Consider the following 19,833-nt stretch of genomic DNA (forward strand, 5'->3'; position numbering starts at 1 on the left):
CCATTTGGCATGATGGATTAGATTACAAAACCCTCAAGCGGCATTGGGGGTAAAGTATACGACATCATAAAATATATTTACTCAAACAACACATGTAGTACTAACTTTACAATAAAATAACATTGTTTTTTGCACAAGGATGGGGGTGAGACAAGGGTGCACTCTAAGTCCAATCCTGTTCAAAGTTTACATTAACCAACTAGCATTGTTGTTGGACACACCCTCAAAGACGAGGTCAGATTCCTCTATGCAGATGACCTTGTCCTACTGTCACCAACAGAGTAAGGTCTACAGGAACAACTTAACATTCTTTAGGAATAGAGCATCAACTGGGCAGTCAACTTTAACTTTCAGAAAACCAAAGTCGTGATTTTCTATAAAAAGGCCAGGAATCAATGCAACAGACACTCCTTCAAATTAGGAAATGGTTGAACATGCCCAAATGGTACAACTACCTGGGACTAAAAATCAGTGCCTTTGGTGGATTTGGTCTGGGAGTGAATTCACTAAAAGAAAAACCCGCAAAGCATTTTACTCCATAAAAATATATATTTTAAAAATAAATATTCCTATCCAAATCTAGTGCTAAATATTCAAGTGTAATTTTACCAATTGCACTTTACGGAGGCAAGGTTTTGTGTCCAACCTGGAATTATGATTATATGCATTGGGAGAAAAACCCAATAGAAAATCTACATACAGAATTCTGCAGAATTATCCTAAATACCCAAAAGAAAGTACTAAATGATGCATGCAGAGTATAACTCGGAAGATTCCCTTTAATTGTTAATATAAAGAAAAGGACACTTACATTTTGGCACCATTTTAAAATGAAGCCCCAAAACACCCTTACAATTCAAAGCACTGGAAACCCAATCAAATGTATTTATGAAGCCCTTTTTACATCAGCCAATGTCACAAAGTGCTGTACAGAAACCCAAGCGCAGAAGCCTGAAAATAGTCCCATATGTCAGCTGTTAAAAATACTAAATAACCGTATTATCCAAACACACAAATCAATCAGGTTGAGAATCAGATTGTATTATCCAAACACACAAATCAACCAGATTCAGATTGTTACAGAAATTAAAACCTCCTATTTGACAAATTGGGAAAATTAAACTAAATCACAGAATAAACAAAATTGCTATTTGTCCCTCAAAAGATAATACAAATTGGCAGAATATCTCTACTCTGTCAGAGATACTAAACAAAGACAGATCCTGACCAAATACAGACTCAGTGTCTACCAATTGGCTATAGACAAAAGGTAGACATAATGGCAACCCAAAAGTGTCCATGTAGTCACTGTATGACAGGGGAGGTAGAGACAGAGATGCACCTTTTCCTCTACTGTGAGAAATACCACATTTATTTAATACCAAATTAAATAAGAAAATATCTCAATCAATTTCCAACTTCTGTGCATTTACTAATGACAAATAATTATTCTGGGTTAGGGAGAAACTAGAAATATTACTGCTAGATATGTATAAGGTTGCCATAGCCTGAGGAACATTCGGCTAAAAATCAAGCTAGGCTTCCTCTATAGAAACAGGACATGTTTGTCCTCTACAAATAGAAGACAAATTGTGCAAGCTACTTTTATGTCTGTTATAGATTATGGGGATATTATTTACATGCATGCTACAGCATCAACACTTAAATCGCTGGATGCTACTTATCATTGCACACTTAGGTTTATTACGGGTGCTAGCTACAGAACTCACCACTGTGTTTATATCAAAATGTGGGTTGGACTTCGCTGTCCGTGAGACGAGAACAACATGCTCTCGTGTTTGTCTATAATGCAAGTTCTTGTGCTGTTAGTGGAATAACCTGTGTAAATGTAATCTGTTGCTGTATTTTTGGTGTTATCTGTGATGGTTTTGTTTGTCTTGTGTAGTTTCTTAATCATTGTACCTAAACTGTATGTATATGTATTTTTTWTTTAACCAGGTAGGCTAGTTGAGAACAAGTTCTCATTTACAATTGCGACCTGGCCAAGATAAAGCATAGCAATTCGACACATACAACAACACAGTTACACAAAACATACAGTCAATAATACAGTAGAAAAATAAGTCTATATACAATGTGAGCAAATGAGGTGAGATAAGGGAGGTAAAGGCAAAAACAAGGCCATGGTGGCGAGGTAAATACAATATAGCAAGTAAAACACTGGAATGGTTGATTTGCAGTGGAAGAATGTGCAAAGTAGAAATAATGGGGTGCAAAGGAGCAAAATCAATAAATAAATACAGTAGGGGAAGAGGTAGTTGTTTGGGCTAAATTATAGATAGGCTATGTACAGGTGCAGTAATCTGTGAGCTGCTCTGACAGCTGGTGCTTAAAGCTAGTGAGGGAGATAAGTGTTTCCAGCTTCAGAGATTTTTGCAGTTCGTTCCAGTCATTGGCAGCAGAGAACTGGAAGGAAAGACGACCAAAGGAGGAATTGGCTTTGGGGGTGACCAGTGAGATATACCTGCTGGAGCGCGTGCTACGAGTGGGTGCTGCTATGGTGACCAGTGAGCTGAGATAAGGGGGGACTTTACCTAGCAGGGTCTTGTAGATGACCYGGAGCCAGTGGGTTTGGCGACGAGTATGAAGCGAGGACCAACCAACGAGAGCGTACAGGTCACAATGGTGGGTAGTGTATGGGGCTTTGGTAACAAAACAGATGGCACTGTGATAGACTGCATCCAGTTTGTTGAGTAGAGTGTCGGAGGCTATTTTATAGATGACATCACCGAAGTCGAGGATCGGTAGGATGGTCAGTTTTACGAGGGTATGTTTGGCAGCATGAGTGAAGGATGCTTTGTTGCGATATAGGAAGCCGATTCTAGATTTAATTTTGGATTGGAGATGCTTAATGTGAGTCTGGAAGGAGAGTTTACAGTCTAACCAGACACCTAGGTATTTGTAGTTGTCCACGTATTCTAAGTCAGAGCCGTCCAGAGTAGTGATGCTGGACGGGCAAGCAGGTGCAGGCAGGGCCCAGCTGTAAAAGAGACCTTGGTCTCAGTCTGTGTTCCTTGTTGAAATAAAGGTATAAAAAATCAAATTAAAAATTGTGTATATCTTACAAGTAATACAGTGCCTTCAGAAAGTCTTCACACCCCTTGACTTTTTCCACATTTTATTGTGTTACGGTCTTACTTTAAATTGTGTGTCACTGATCTATACACAATACACCATAATGTCAAAATGGAATGTTTTTAGAAATGTTTACAAATTTATAAAAAATTAAAAGCTGAAATGTATTGAGTCAATAAGTATTCAAATATCTTGTTATGGCAAGCCTAAATAAGGTCAGGAGTACAAATGTGCCTAATAAATCACATAAGTTGCATGGACTCACAATAACAGTGTTTAACATGATTTTTAATTGACTACCCCATCTCTGTACCCCACACCTAATCTGTAAGGTCCCTAAATTAAGCAGTGAATTTCAAGCACAGATTCAACCACAAAGACCAGGGAGATTTTCCTCGTGTTCGCAAAGAAGGGCACCAATTGGTAGATGGGCAAGAAAGGAAGAAGAAAAAAGAACAGACATTGACTATGCATTTGAGCATGGTGCAGTTATTAATGTTACACTTTGGATGGCGTATCAATACACCCAGTCACTACAAATATACAGGCACCCTTACTAAATTAGTTGCCGGAGAGAAAGGAAACCACTCAGGGATTGCACCATAAGGCCAATGGTGGTTTTAAAACAGTTACAGAGTTTAATGGCTGTGATAGGAGATAACTATGGATGGATCAACAACATTGTAGTTACTCAACAATACTAACATAAATGACAGAGTGAAAAGAAGGATATTCCAAAACATGCATCCTGTTTGCTATAAGGCACAAAAGTAATGAATGTGTGTATGTAATTATGGTTGCGCGTATAATGGCTCACAGATGTATTACATCCAAAGCCATTACAGATGCCATTACAGATGTATTACATCCAAAGCCATGTGTGTGTGTGTGTGTGTGTGTGTGTGTGTGTGTGTGTGTGTGTGTGTGTGTGTGTGTGTGTGTGTGTGTGTGTGTGTGTGTGTGTGTGTGTGTGTGTGTGTGTGTGTGTGTGTGTGTGTGTGTGTGTGTGTGTGTGTGTGTGTGTGTGTGTGTGTGTGTGTGTGGGGTCTTGGCCTAGGCAGCACTTTGGCTTCAAACTTTCACACCTCATAATTGAGAATGAATGCATTCTATCTTGCATTTTCTCTCTCCCTCACACATATGAGGTGGTCCACTGAGGTGGTCTTAATTAGGTTTTTACTGCCGTACTTTAATCATTCTACCTGTTGCTGAGATCCAGAAACCAGAACACTTAACTTAGCCTACATACACTCTCTGAGAGAGAGGACTGAATGTGTGTGTTAATGAGAGAGAGAGGCTGGTGACTTTTTAAAAGGACAAAAAGCCAGGCCCAGCCAATGAGAATGAGTTTTTCCCCACAAAAGGGCTTTCTTACAGACATAAATACTTGTCAGTTTCATCAGCTGTCTGGGTGGCTGGTCTCAGACAATCCCGCAGGTGAAGAAGCCAGATGTGGAGGTCCTGCCGTGGTTACACATGGTCTGCGATTGTGAGGCCAGTTGGACGTACTGCCAAATTTTCAAAAACGTCACGAGGCGGATTATGGTAGAGAAATGATAATTCAATTTTCTGGCAACAGCTCTGGTGGACATTCCCGCAGTCAGCCTTCCAATTGCACGCTCCCTCAAAACTTGAGACATCTATGACATTGTGTTGTGTGACAAAACTGCATATTTTATAATGGCCTTTTATTGTCTCCAGCACAAGGTGCACCTGTGTAATGATCATGCTGTTTAATCAGCTTCTTGATATGCCACACCTGTCAGGTGGATGGATTATTTTGACAAAGGAGAAATGCTCACTAACAGGGATGTAAACAAATTTGTGCACACAATCTGAGAGAATTAAGCTTTTTGTGCATATGGAACATTTCTGGGATCTTTTATTTCAGCTCATGAAACATGGGACCAACACTTTACATGTTGCGTTTATATTCTTGTTCAGTATAGTTAGCATCCTATTGATGAATTATATGTCCCAAAAAATGTGCGCAAACACAGTGAATATAATATAGACTAAACTGTTGGGGTAACTTGGGGTAAACCGCCACTGGGGGTAACACGCCCCCTGCCTTTACTTCTCACAGAAACCACTTAATGTCACCATACCCCACCCCCACACAAATATGCTCCAAATAAAATAAAAAATTCTTAACTCTATTTCTTGAACTGCATTGTTGGTTAAGGGAATTTAAGTAAGCATTGTATTCGGCGCATGTGACAAATAACATTTTATTTKATTTTCCCTGGTTGCCACTACTCTAAAAATTTCATAATTCTCATCACAAYTTTTTACATAACCCAAAGATATTTTGAGGTAGGGTGGCATTTTACTAATTACCTGGCAAGTTACTAATTACCTACAATTGATCCGTGTTATATTTAGCCCCACTCTCCCATATGCACTCACAGTGTACTGCAGAGCGGTAACATGCTTAACCATGCCGCTGCAAAAAAGTCTGGGTTGAAAATGTGCAGTTCCCGCATATTTAGGAGTTGAGAAATAAATAAAGTAGGAACGAAAAGCTTGGACTCCCCCATTTTAACAAAGGCCATTAATTTAAAAACTGCTGCTTTCCCTGCGATTGCAAGAATTGTTGTGCATTGACTTGTCAGAATGCATGTTTCCCTCCCTATTGCACTTGTAACTTGAATGCGCCTCAAGAGGAATATTTATCTCTCATAGAACACCAACTAGCTCTCACAGTCTCACGTCAGATTTAGATGTTCATCCATGTTTCTCAAACATTACATTTCGAAGTGTTTTAAGGTTAAGGTTAGACATTAACTCCAATGGTTAAGGTTAGGCATTAACTCCAATGGTTAAGGTAAGGGTTAAGGTTTGGGATAGGCATAAAACGAAATCTGAAAACCAACTTTCTATTGCTGGATTCGAACTTGCAACCTTTGGAAGAGGCAGATGCTTACACCCATCCACAACACTCTAGGAAAACCGAAACCTACTTGAAGGTAACAGTGCTCACTGTTTCCTCAAGTGGCTGGTTTCCACGTCATCTCCCGATGTCCTCAGACATGGATGGACATCGAATACCGACTTGTATCACACATGACCTGGCTGTAGAACACAACACCAAGCCTACTAGGTAAATATATAAACTTGTCTAATATGGGGTAGTCAGATTTTTCTATTCATTACTTMTTTTGTTTGCAGAGGAAAAGTAAAYGTCGACTGTTCTTGCATCTTCAAAGTACGCTTCAACAGAAATATTTTTTCAAGTTACATATTTTTATGCCGTGGTGCCAATGATTTTTGCCGTGKCGCAGTGCCACAGATAAAATGACTGCAGAGGAAACACTGAGCTCCCCAATGCCAACCACATACTGAAGCATGTTACTTATTTGGTACATAATGTTGCCGCTACCGTATCTTATGACCGAAAATAACTTCTGGACATCAGGACTGCGATTACTCACCATGGACTGGTAGAATCCTACTTTTCCATTAAAGAGTCTTGACGAGCCCGACGCGAACGATATACTGCTTTCGCGGTAACAGGCCCATATCCCCGTCATTTGCGTGAAGAGGAGGCGGAGAAAAAGGGGCCAAAGGGAGGGCTGCCTTCTAAGAATTCGTAGGCGATCGAATAAACCCCCAATTCCCTCAATTTTGCTAGCAAACGTGCAATCTTTGGAGAATAAAATCGATGACCTACGCGCAAGATTAAACTACCAAAGGGACATTCAAAACTGTAATATCTTATGCGTCACGGAGTCGTGGCTGAACAACGACACTATCAACATACAGCTGGCTGGTTATACGCTGTACCGGCAGGATAGAACAGCGGCGTCTGGTAAGACAAGGGGCGGCGGACTATGTATTTTTGTAAATAACAGCTGGTGCACGATATCTAAGGAAGTCTCGAGCTATTGCTCCCCTGAGGTAGAGTATCTCATGAAAAGCTGTAGACCACACTATCTACCTAGAGAGTTTAACTGTCTACATACCACCACAATCAGAGGCTGGCACTAAGACAGCATTGAATGAGCTGTATTCCGCCATAAGCAAACAAGAAAATGCTCACCCAGAGGGAGTGCTATTAGTAGCCGGGGACTTTAATGCAGGGAAACTTAAATCCGTTTTAATACATTTCTATCAACATGGTAAATGTGCAACCAGAGGATACATTTATTTTTTTTTTTAAACAAACTCTGGAGCATCTTTACTCCACACACAGAGACGGATACAAAGCTCTCCCTCGCCCTCCATTTGGCAAATCTGACCATAATTCTATCCTCCTGATTCCTGCTTACAAGCAAACATTTTAAGCAGGAAGCACCAGTGACTAGATCAATAAAAAAAAGTGGTCAGATGAAGCAGACGCTAAGCTACAGGACTGTTTTGCTAGCACAGACTGGAATATGTTCCGGGATTCTTCCGATGGCATTGAGGAGTACACCACATCCGTCATTGGCTTCATCAATAAGAGCACCGATGACGTTGTCCCCACAGTGACCGTACATACCCCAACCAGAAGCCATGAATTACAGGCAACATCCGCATTGAGCTAAAGGCTAGTGCTGCCGCTTTCAAGGAGCGGGACTCTATCCCGGAGGCTTATAAGAAATCCCGCTATGCCCTCTGACGAACCATCAAATAGGCAAAGCTTCAATACAGGACTAAGTTCGAACCGTACTGCACTGGCCCTGATGCTCGTCAGATGTGRCAGGGTTTGCAAACCATTACAGACTACCAAGGGAAGCACAGCCAAGAGCTGCCCAGTGACACGAGCCTACCAGGCGAGCTAAACTACTTCTATGCTCGTTTCGAGACAAATAACACTGAAACATGCATGAGAGCACCAGCTGTTCCGGAAGACTGTGTGATCACGCTCTCCGCAGCCGATGTGAGTAAGACCTTTAAACAGGTCAACATTCACAAGGCCGCAGGGCCAGACGGATTACCAGGACGTGTACTGCGAACATGCGCTGACCAACTGGGAAGTGTCTTCACTGATATTTTCAACCTCTCCCTGTCCAAGTCTGTAATACCAACATGTTTTAAGCATACCACCATAGTGCCTGTGCCCAAGAACAGTAAGGTAACCTGCCTAAATGACTACCGACCCGTAGCACTCACGTCTGTAGCCATGAAGTGTTTTGAAAGGCTGATCATGGCTCACATCAAGATTATTATCCCAGAAACCCTAGACCCACCCTAATTTGCATACCGGCCCCAATAGATCCACAGATGATGCAATCTCTATTGCACTCCACACTGCCCTTTTCTACCTGGACAAAAGTAACACCTATGTGAGATTGCTATTCATTGACTACAGCTCAGCGTTCAACACCATAGCGCCCTCAAAGCTCATCACTAAGCTAAGGACCCTGGGACTAAACACCTCCCTCTGCAACCGGATCCTGGACTTCCTGACAGGCCGCCCCCAGGTGGTAAGGGTAGGTAACAACACATCCGCCACGCTGATCCTCAACACAGGAGCCCCTCGGGTGCGTGCTCAGTCCCCTCCTGTACTCCCTGTTCCCTCATGACTGCACAGCCAGGCACGACTCCAACATCATCATTAAGTTTGCTGATGACACAACAATGGTAGGCCTGATTACCGACAATGATGAGACAGGCTATAGGGAGGAAGTCAGAGACCTGGCTGTGTGGTGCCAGGACAACAACCTCTCCCTCAACGAGACAAAGGAGATGATTATGGACTACAGGAAAAAGAGGACCGAGCACGCCCCCATTCTCATCAATGGGGCTGCAGTGGAGCAGGTTGAGAGCTTCAAGTTCCTTGCTGTCCACATCATCAACAAACTACCAACTGCTCGGCCTCCGAACGCAAGGCACTACAGAGGGTAGTGCGAACGGCTCAGTACATCACTGGGGCCAAGCTTCCTGCCATCCAGAACCTCTATATCAGGCAGTGTCAGAGGAAAGCCCTAAACATTGTCAAAGACTCCAGCCACCCTAGTCATAGGCTGTTCTCTCTGCTTCCGCACGGCAAGCGGTACCGGAGCGCCAAGTCTAGGTCCAAGAGGCTTCTAAACAGCTTCTACCCGCAAACCATAAGACTCCTGAATCTAATCAAATGGCTACCCGAACTATTTGCATTGCCCCCCCCCCCTCTCTCTTTTTTGCTAATGCTCTCTCTTTTATTATCTATGCATAGTCACTTTAATAACTCTACCTACATGTACATATTACCCTACCTAACCCCGCACATTGACTCTGTACCGGTACCCCCCGTATATAGTTTCGCTATTGTTATTTTACAGCTGCTCTTTAATTACTTGTTAGTTTAATTTCTTAATGTTATCCATATTTATTTAAATTGCATTGTTGGTTCAGGGCTCGTAAGTAAGCATTTCACTCTAAGGTCTACATCTGTTATATTCGGCGCCTGTGACTAACTAAATTTGATGTTTCAGTATGGTTAGCATGTAGCTAGCATACAACAGACACTTAACCTTAATTGCTCCTGTAAGTCGCTCTGAATAAGAGTGTCTGCTAAATGACTAAAATGTAAATGTTTCAGTATGGTTAGCATTTAGCTAGCATACGTACAGTTGAAGTCGGAAGTTTACATACACTTAGGTTGGAGTCATTAAAACCTTTTTTTTCAACCACTCCACAAATTTCTTGTTAACTTCTTATGGCTGCAGGGGCCGTATTGAGTAGCTTGGATGGAAGGTGCACAGAGGTGCCCAGAGTAAACGGCCTGCTCCTCAGTCATAGTTGCTAATATATGCATATTATTATTAGGATAGAAAACACTCTGAAGTTTCTAAAGCGGTTTGAATTATGTCTGTGAGTATAACAGAACTCATATGACAGGCAAAAACCTGAGAAAAAAAATCCAACAAGGAAGTGGGAAATCTGAGGCTGGTCGATTTTCAACAAAGATCCTATTGAAATCACAGCGAGATATGGGTGAGTTTGCACTTCCTACGGCTTCCACTAGATGTCAACAGTCTGTAGAACCTTGTCTGATGCCTCTACTGTGAAGGGGGGCCGAATGAGAGGGGAATTAGTCAGGTCTGCCATGACCTGACCATGCCTTGACCATGCGCGTTCACATGAGGGAGCTCTGTTCCATCGCTCATCTGAAGTCAATGTAATTCTCCGGTTGGAACGTTATTCAAGATTTATGTTAAAAACATTCTAAAGATTGATTCAAAACATTGTTTGACATGTTTCTACTGACTGTTACGGAACTTTTGGACATTTCGTCAGCTTTTAGTGAACGCGCTTCCTGATGTTGGATTTGTTTATCAAACACGCTACAAAAATAGCTATTTGGACATAAATGATGGACATTACCGAACAAAACAAACATTTCTTGTGGAAGTGGGAGTCCTGGGAGTGCATTACGACGAAGATCAGCAAAGGAAAGTGAAGATTTATAATGCTTTTTATGAGTTTTGTTGACTGCACAATTTGGCAGCTAACTGTATTGGCTTGCTTTTGTGGCTGAACGCTGTTTTCAGATGATTGAATATTGTGTTTTGCCGTAAAGCTTTTTGAAATCTGACACAGCGGTTGCATTAAGAACAAGTGTATCTTTAATTCTATGTAAAACATAGAACATCAAAGTTTATGAGTATTTCTGTTATTTGACGTGGCTCTCTGCAATTTCTCCGGATATTTTGGAGGCATTTCTGAACATGGAGCCAATGTAAACTGAGGTTTTTGGATATAAATATGAACTTAATCGAACAAGACATATATGTATTGTGTAACATGAAGTCATATGAGTGTCATCTGATGAAGATCATCAAAGGTTAGTGATTAATTTTATCTCTATTTGTGCTTTTTGTGACTCCTCTCTTTGGCTGGAAAAATGGCTGAATTTTTCTGTGAGTTGGTGGTGACCTAACATAATCGTTTGTGGTGCTTTTCGCTGAAAATCCTATTTGAAATCGGACACTTTGGTGGGATTAACAAAAAAGATTACCTTTAAATGGTATAAGATACATGTATGTTTGAGGAATTTTAATTATGAGATTTCTGTTGTTTGAATTTTGCGCCCTGCACTTTCACTGGCTGTTGTCATATCACCCGTTAACGGGATTGCAGCCATAAGAAGTTGTTTAACAAACTATAGTTTTGGTAAGTCGGTTAGGACATCTACTTCGTGCATGACACAAGTAATTTCCAAAAATCGTTTACAAAAGATTATTTCACTTATAATTCACTTGATCACAATTCCAGTGGGTCAGAAGTTTACTGTGCCTTTAAAAAGCTTGGAAAATTCCAGAAAATTATGTCATGGCTTTAGCAGATTCTGATAGGCTAATTGACATAATTTGAGTCAATTGGAGGTGTACCTGTGGATGTATTTTCAAAGCCTACCTTCAAACTCAGTGCCTCTTTGCTTGACATCATGGGAAAATCAAAAGAAATCAGCCAAGACCTCAGAAAAAAAATGGTAGACCTCCACAAGTCTGGTTCATCCTTGGGAGCAATTTCCAAACGCCTGAAGGTACCACTTCATCTGTACAAACAATAGTACGCAAGTATAAACACCATGGGATCACGCAGCCGTCATACCGCTCAGGAAAGAGACGCGTTCTGTCTCCTAGAGATGAGCGTACTTTGGTGCGAAAAGTGCAAATCAATCCCAGAACAACAGCAAAGGACWGGAGGAAACAGGTACAAAAGTATCTATATCCACAGTAAATTGTGTCCTATATCGACATAACCTGAAAGGTCTCTCAGCAAGGAAGAAGCCACTGCTATAAAACCGCCATAAAAAAAGCCAGACTACGGTTTGCAACTGCACATGGGGACAAAGATCGTACTTTTTGGAGAAATGTCCTCTAGTCTGATGAAACAAAAATAGAACTGTTTGGTCATAATGACCATCGTTATGTTTGGAGGAAAAAGGGGGAGGCTTGCAAGCCGAATAACACCATCCCAACCGTGAAGCACGGGGGTGGCAGCAGCATCATGTTGTGGGGGTGCATTGCTGCAGAAGGGTCTGGTGCACTTCACAAAATAGATGGTATCATGAGGGAGGAAAATTATGTGGATATATTGAAGCAACATCTCAAGACATCAGTCAGGAAGTAAAACTTGGTCGCAAATGGGTCTTCCAAATGGACAATGACCCCAAGTATACTTCCAAAGCTGTGGCAAAATGGCTCAAGGACAACAAAGTCAAGGTATTGGAGTGGCCATCACAAAGCCCTGACCTCATTCCTATAGAAAATTTGTGGGCAGAACTGAAAAAGCGTGTGCGAGCAAGGAGGCCTACAAACCTGACTCAGTTACACAAGCTCTGTCAGGAGGAATGGGCCAAAATTCACCCAACATTTGACCCAAGAGAAACAATTTAAAGGCAATGCTACCAAATACTAATTGAGTGCATGTAAACTTCTGAMCCACTGGGAATGTGATGAAAGAAATAAAAGCTGAAATAAATCATTCTCTCTACTATTATTCTGACATTTCACATTCTTAAAATAAAGTGGTGATCCCAACTGACCTAAGACAGGGAATTTGTACTCGGATTAAATGTCAGGAATTGTGAAAAACTGAGTTTAAATGTATTTGGCTAAGGTGAATGTAAACTTCCGACTTTATAACTGTATATATTTGGGTATAATGTGTATATTTATGTTGTATATACAGTGCACATTTGTAAAAGAGATCTAGGTTTTTCCTGTTAAAATGAAAGCACAAAAATAATATGATTAATAAAGTATGTCAAGCAGAGATGGAAGAGGAAGCGAGACACCCCACTCGCTGTCTTTTTCTGGTTTAATGAAAGTCAGTGACCTAAGTAGAACATTCCCAGCTGCTATTAAATGGGTGTCTATGGGAGACACACCCAGTTAAGGAGACCGGAACTGACCTATTTTTGCAAAGGTAAATGGCCTGAATTAACTATATGCATTTGTTCGCCATCTTTGTGTCAAGCTCCCCAATGCTAATGATATACTGCAGTATGTTTAATTACGGTTAACATGTAGCTAGCCTAGAACAATGCTTTCCAATAGCTTGAGGGGGGATTATGTAAACCAGGTGCTGAGAGGGAGAGCAATAAATGTTCCCCAACTTTATGGCTTCCGTTCACCTAGCAGGACAGGAAGCAACTACACTCCTGATACCACCACTGTAACAAGAAGGGGTACAGAGTTCGGGCGAATGCGCGCACACATACACACAGGTCTGTTAGTTCTATCATAACTAATATTTTGTATCATAACTATCACACTGGTCTAGTTCTCCCCTAAAGACAGTGTGTGTGAGCGTGTGTATTTGTGTGTGTCTATATGGGTGTGTGTACAAGACTGTGTATAAGAACAGTAAGTTGGGAGCACAAGGGAGTCATAAATATACTCCAAATTAGCGTTTCTGTCATTAAATCAGCTACACATCAAACAGAACTCTACTCATTTCAACACAACATTGCTTTTCTGACCAACAGTCTACTACTGCCTCCTACTGGTCAAAGATAAGGCCACACCAAATCAAATCTTATTGTTCACATACACAGATTTAGCAGATGTTATTGCGGGTGTAGCGAAATGCTTGTAAAAAACGTTCAGGGCTAATAGTGTAAGAAATAACACACAAAAAAAAACGAAATACTGCAATGTTGCTAAGGAGCTAGAAGCAGAGCTGCCATGTCTTGTGGGCCGCCATCTTCCACCAGCGTGTGTGTGTGTGTGTGTGTGTGTGTGTGTGTGTGTGTGTGTGTGTGTGTGTGTGGTGTTGTGTGTGTGTGTGTGTGTGTGTGTGTGTGTGTGTGTGTGTGTGTGTGTGTGTGTGTGTGTGTGTGTGTCTAGCGGGTGTGTCAAAGTAGGCCAAGAATGCGGGTCTTGTTTTCCAGACTGCTAATTAAGCCAGAGTGTGTTTTAATGTGTTTCTGAAGCAGCAGGCCACCGGATGGAGAGAGAAGAGAGAAAAACGAGGAGAGTGGGGAAAGAGAGGGAAGGGAGAGGGGGGTACATCCCTCTATAATTAGACTTCCCAGTGCATGGTGAGGCGCTCCGACCCTGCCACTTCCGACGGTGTGAGTGTGTATGTATATGTATCGGGGTGGTGTATTTTCCATTCTTGGACACACTAATTGCCTCTTTACACCCAGACAGGTCATTTTGAGCATACACATACAAAGACACACGTTATTCTACCCTCGTGAGGCTCTAAAATACATTTCTATTCAATATCCTATTTTCCCTAACCCCTTACCATAACCACTTACYCTAATTGGAACCCTAACCCTAACCCCTAAGCTTAAAATAGCCTTTGTCCTCAGAATTCTCCATGTTTTACTATCCTTGTGGGGAATAAGGGGGATTTTAGGTCCCCACAATGATAGAAAAACCAACCCACTCACTCACAAGGACACAGACTCCTTCCGTGTAGTGTCCCACCTCAGCATTGAGGGAGAGAGGAAATGTTAACCAACACACCAGGCATCAACAACAAACACAAACATGGACCCTGTTCAAATACTTATACAGTGCACCCTTCCTACCCACCTCCCGTCATGTCCTGGATTAAATCACTAATCTGATACTGACTAAATTGACATGACTTGTTTAGTAAACTATGCTGTAGTGGAATCATTGCTTTCACATCCTATATACAGTACGTAATCACACAAGACCACATAGGCACACTCCAAAAATGTAGTTGACAAAAAAAACACACAGAAAATAAAGCCCCTCAACTACAGAGAAACACTCCAACGTTGTGAACAGAAACAGCAAATGGTGCCATAGTCAGTAAGAGCTCAACAGAACAGTGAGAAGGAAAAAAAGGTGCTATACTGACACCTTCTGGACACAGATGGATATGCAGGACCTATACCATCATTACATTATATTAGCAGAATCTCGGATACACAAGCTTAGCTTAGCTGAGAAAAGTTGTACTGGCAACATTTACCAATTTGGGAAGCACTATTGATAGGTGGTGTGTGCTTCTCTTTCTCTGTTCCCCTCTCCCTCACACTCTTCCCCTCCTCTTTCTTCCCCTTTCCCCCCCCTCTCAATTCAATTCAAAGGGCTTTATTGGCATGGGAAACATATGTTTACATTGCCAAAGCAAATGAAATAAAACAATTCTAAAAATAAACATTRCACTCACAAAAGTTGCAAAGGAATAGAGACATTTCAAATGTCATTATGGCTATATACAGTGTTGTAACAAGGTAGAACTGGTGGGAGAGGGGAAGTGGTGGTTTTAGGTGAGAGGCAGGTATCTACTTGTTCAGGTAAAGACAACAGAACACTGGTAGTCTGGCACACAGCTAGACATGGATGACATCACTACATTCCTCTTCGCTGACTTCACACACAGAGACAGGGACACACAGAGAGGGACACACAGAAAGACCTATCTAACTTAGAGACACGATCATACATGTAGCCTACATACAGGACAGTTATCGCAGAAACACTCACCCACACATGCAGGTACACACAGAGTCCTGAGGGCCCCTGAACGTCTGATAATTTCTCCCATATACTTCATGTCTATGGTGGGATGGCACTTTGAAAGCAAGAATTCTTTAGAGGCACCGTTAATATTGATGATGGAGTTCCTTTTCAAAATACTGCAACACAACCTTGCATGATGCCACTGAATAAACTCTATCAGCGGCACTGGAGTTCCAGCGGATGATAAACAGCATACTATTAGATTCTCTGACTCTAGAGGGCAGCGCTGTCTCTCTAAATATGGAATTCCTCTTGCTGCAGCTGAACGTGTCTGAGTCCTGGGGAAAATCTCAATTGGTTTTCCTCGCCTCTTTTTGAAAAAAGGTCAAAGGTAATGGAGGAGCAGCGGCGAGAAGAGGAAACATGGAAACTAATGCACTTGTATGAAATGAGATTGTCCTCCACTCGCGCGTCATCAGACGGGACTCGAAAGAGTAAGTGACGGCACAGGAGGCAGACATCCTGACGAGACTACTTTAGCGAGCAAATAAACCTCCTCTACCCTCTGTTCTATTGGCGAAAGTAGTCACTAGAGAACAAACTGGACAAGCTCCGTTCGAGACTATACTATCAACGGGACCTGAAGAACTGTAATATTCTATGTTCCTTGGAGTCGTGGCTGAAAAAGGACAAGGATAATATACACTACATGCCCAAAAGTATGTGGACACACCTTCAAATTGCTGGATTCGTCTATTTTAGCCACACCTGTTGCTGACAGGTGTATAAAAATCAAACACACAGCCATGCAATCTCCATAGACAAACATTAGCAGTAGAATGGCCCGTACTAAAGAGCTCAGTGACTTTCAACGTGGCATCGTCATAGGATGCCACCTTTCCAACAAGTCAGTTCATCAAATTTCTGCCCTGCTAGAGCTGCCCCTGTAAACTGTAAGTGCTGTTATTGTGAAGTGGAAATGTCTAGGAGCAAAACGGCTCAGCCGCAAAGTGGTAGGCCACACAAGCTCAATAGAACGGAACCGCCGAGTGATGGAGTAAAAATCACCTGTCCTCGGCTGCAACACTCACTACAGAGTTCCAAACTGCCTCTGGAAGCAACGTCAGCACAAGAACTGCTCGTTGGGAGCTTCATGAAGTGGGGTCCATGGCCGAGCAGCCGCACACAAGCCTAAGATCACCATGCGCAATGCCAAGTGTCGGCTGGAGTGGTGTAAAGCTCGCCGCCATTGGACTCTGGAGCAGTGGAAACACATTCTCTGGAGTGATGAACCACGCTTTACCATCTGGCAGTCCGACGAACGAATCTGGGTTTGGTGGATGCGAGCAGAACGCCACCTGCCCGAAGGCATTGTGCCAATAATCTCCCCCGGTGGACAACAGGGCATATCAGCAATCTCCCCTGGTGGACAACCGGCATAACATCAATCTCCCCTGGTGGAAAACCAGGATATCAGCAATCTCCCCTGGTGGATAACCGGGCATATCATCAATCTCCCCTGGTGGAAAACCAGGATATCATCAATCTCCCCTGGTGGACAACCAGCCGCAATGACTGAGGCGGGATTGGCACACGCACTACGGCTCGTTAAACTTCTTGCTAGCAGCCACCCAAAGGTCTATACTTTGGAAAGCCATGTCACTACACCGAGGGCACTTAAACTTTGTTTTTCAGCTTGGCGACCCATATTAGAAATTCGGTTTTTTTTCCTGGGGACCCAAGCCTTATAAAAAAATATTGCAACTATATGTAAATATCGGTATATTTCATTAGCCCTTATGCCAAAAAAAAAAAAAAAAAAAAATGCAATATAGACAAAACAAATAAATGGAAAGCCCCATAAAATATTTTCATGTGTTAATTTTCGGAAAGCTCGCCGCCACTTGGACTTTTTCTGGCGCCATGCTCTAAGTAGAAAACAAACATTTCCTGGACATCATCTGTTGCCAGATGAACCACGCATACTACTTTGCAGTTTCCGCACGATCGAATCGCGGTTTTTTGGAGGAATGCTCTTGTGAGCAGATAACGCCGAAACACTGCCCCGTATATGTGAGCATGTTGTGCCCTAAAAAATATAATCTCCCCGGTTGGACAACAGGTCATTCAGCAATTCCTCCTAGGTGGACAACCGCATAACATCAATCTCCCCTGTGGGAAACACGATATCGCATCTCCTGGTGGTAAACGGGCATAATCATCAATCTCCCTGGTGGAAAACCAGGATATCAGCAATCTCCCCTGGTGGACAACCGGGCATATCATCAAATAATCTCCCCTGGTGGACACTCTCGTCCCTGTGGAGAACAACCAGAGTATCTCATCAATCTCCCCTGGTGGACAACCAGGATATCATCAATCTCCCCTGGTGGACAACCAGGATATCATCAATTCCTGGTGGACAACAGGATATCATCAATCTCCCCTGGTGGACAACCAGGAATCACAATCATCCCCTGGTGGACAACAGGATTATCATCAATCCCTGTGGACAACCAGCTTATGGGGATACATCAATCTTCCCCTGGTGGACAACCAGATACTCAGTCAATCTCCCCTGGTGGACAACCAGGATATCATCAATCTCCCTGGTGGCAAACCAGGATATCATCAATCTCCCCTGGTGGACAACCAAGGATATCATCAATCTCCCCTGGTGGACAACCAGGATATCATCAATCTCCCCTGGTGGACAACCAGGATATCAGCAATCTCCCCTGGTGGACAACCAGGATATCATCAATCTCCCTGGTGGACAACCAGGATATCATCAATTCCCCTGGTGGACAACCAGGAATCATCAATCTCCCCTTGTGGACAACCAGGATATCATCAATCTCCCCTGGTGGACAACCGGGCATATCATTCAATATGAGTCTGTTCGCCTGTACAGAGAATACTCCTCTTCTGTATTGTAGTTACTGATTGGGTAACAATTTAAATGGTGGACATCTGCAGGGGAAACAGCAGGAGAAGAACCAAAAACAAATAGAAACACACACACTCCTTGCTGGGTGGACAGATCTAATGAGAGTATTGATCTGATGATGTGTTATTAATGGGTTAGTCATTGTAGAGAGCAGCAGTAGGGTCAACTCATTGACCCCACTGATCAGACTGGTGACACCTGGTAGACCGTTTTGCATGGCTTATTGGGTTGCACGATGAGTCGATTGTTGACAGCTGTAGCATTTTAGCTAAGCCTAACCCTACCCTACCCTCATTCTCCTAACCTGCCACGTTAATTGTCCTAACCCTACCCTCATTCTCCTAAACCTGCCACGTTAATTGTCCTAACCCTACCTCATTCTCCTAGCTGCCAGCATTATTGTCTAACTTACCGCTACACTTCTCCGTAAACTCTTTCACGTTCAATGTGTACCTCACTCTACCTCATTTCTTCCTTAACCCTTGCCACATTAATTATTTTCCTAAGACTCTTACCCTCATTCTCCTAACCTCCACGGTGATTGGGATAGGCCATAACCTGTACCCTAATTGGTCTCCTATACTGCTTATCGGTCATTTATCGAGTAACCTCGGCCTGCGTTAATTGTTCCTAACCTACCCTCATTCTCCTAACCTTTCCACATTATGTTCTAACCTCACCCCCTCATTTCTTTTCCTTAACCTGCCACAGTTTGTCATTGTCTCCATACCTTGTACCACTAATGTTTCCTTAAATCCATACCTTTATGTTTCTCTATATTGCCATCTATTTAATTATTATATTTGGCCTTAACGTTACCCATCGCTTTCTTCGGTGAAGCTCGCACTAGTTAATTATTTCCTTATCCTGTACCCTCTTCTCCAGAACTCTGCTAACATAATTTCCTAACCCGTACCTCTTCATTCTACCTACCCGCCACGTTATTGGTAACTAAGCCTTCTCTCTCTAACCATCGATCTAATTGTCCTAACCAGTCTCACTCCGCTCATTCTTCCTAAAACCTAATGCCACGTTAATTGTTCCTAAACGATATCACTAATGTGTTCCTATTAATTACACTTACCCCTCACATTCTCCCTATTTCCGGACATTCGTTTAATTTGATACCCTAATCCTTACTCCTCCTCTATATCTCCTTAACCTGCCACGGTGTAAGTCTCGTCCGAGACCTGTACCCTACATGTCCTCCCTCACCTGCCACGATGTAATTGTCCCGTCACCCGCTCACCTATTCTACCTAACCTGCCACGTAATTTCTACCCTACCCCATTCTCCCTAACTGCCACGTTAATTGTACCTAACCTGACCCGTAATTGTCCTAAGCCCTACCTCTACACTATCTTCCTAACCTGCACGTTTTAATTGTACTACCTAACACTTACCCCTCATTCCCCACTG

At 42.5% G+C, this 19,833-nt stretch overlaps 1 protein-coding gene across 1 annotated transcript in view; it reads right to left on the reverse strand.

The window, feature by feature from the left end:
* Nucleotides 1-19,833, reverse strand: part of LOC111954985 (juxtaposed with another zinc finger protein 1-like) — a 38,378-nt gene that overhangs the window by 16,150 nt on the left and 2,395 nt on the right.

This window comes from Salvelinus sp. IW2-2015, linkage group LG30, assembly GCF_002910315.2.
Source record: "Salvelinus sp. IW2-2015 linkage group LG30, ASM291031v2, whole genome shotgun sequence".
NCBI lineage: Eukaryota > Metazoa > Chordata > Actinopteri > Salmoniformes > Salmonidae > Salvelinus > Salvelinus sp. IW2-2015.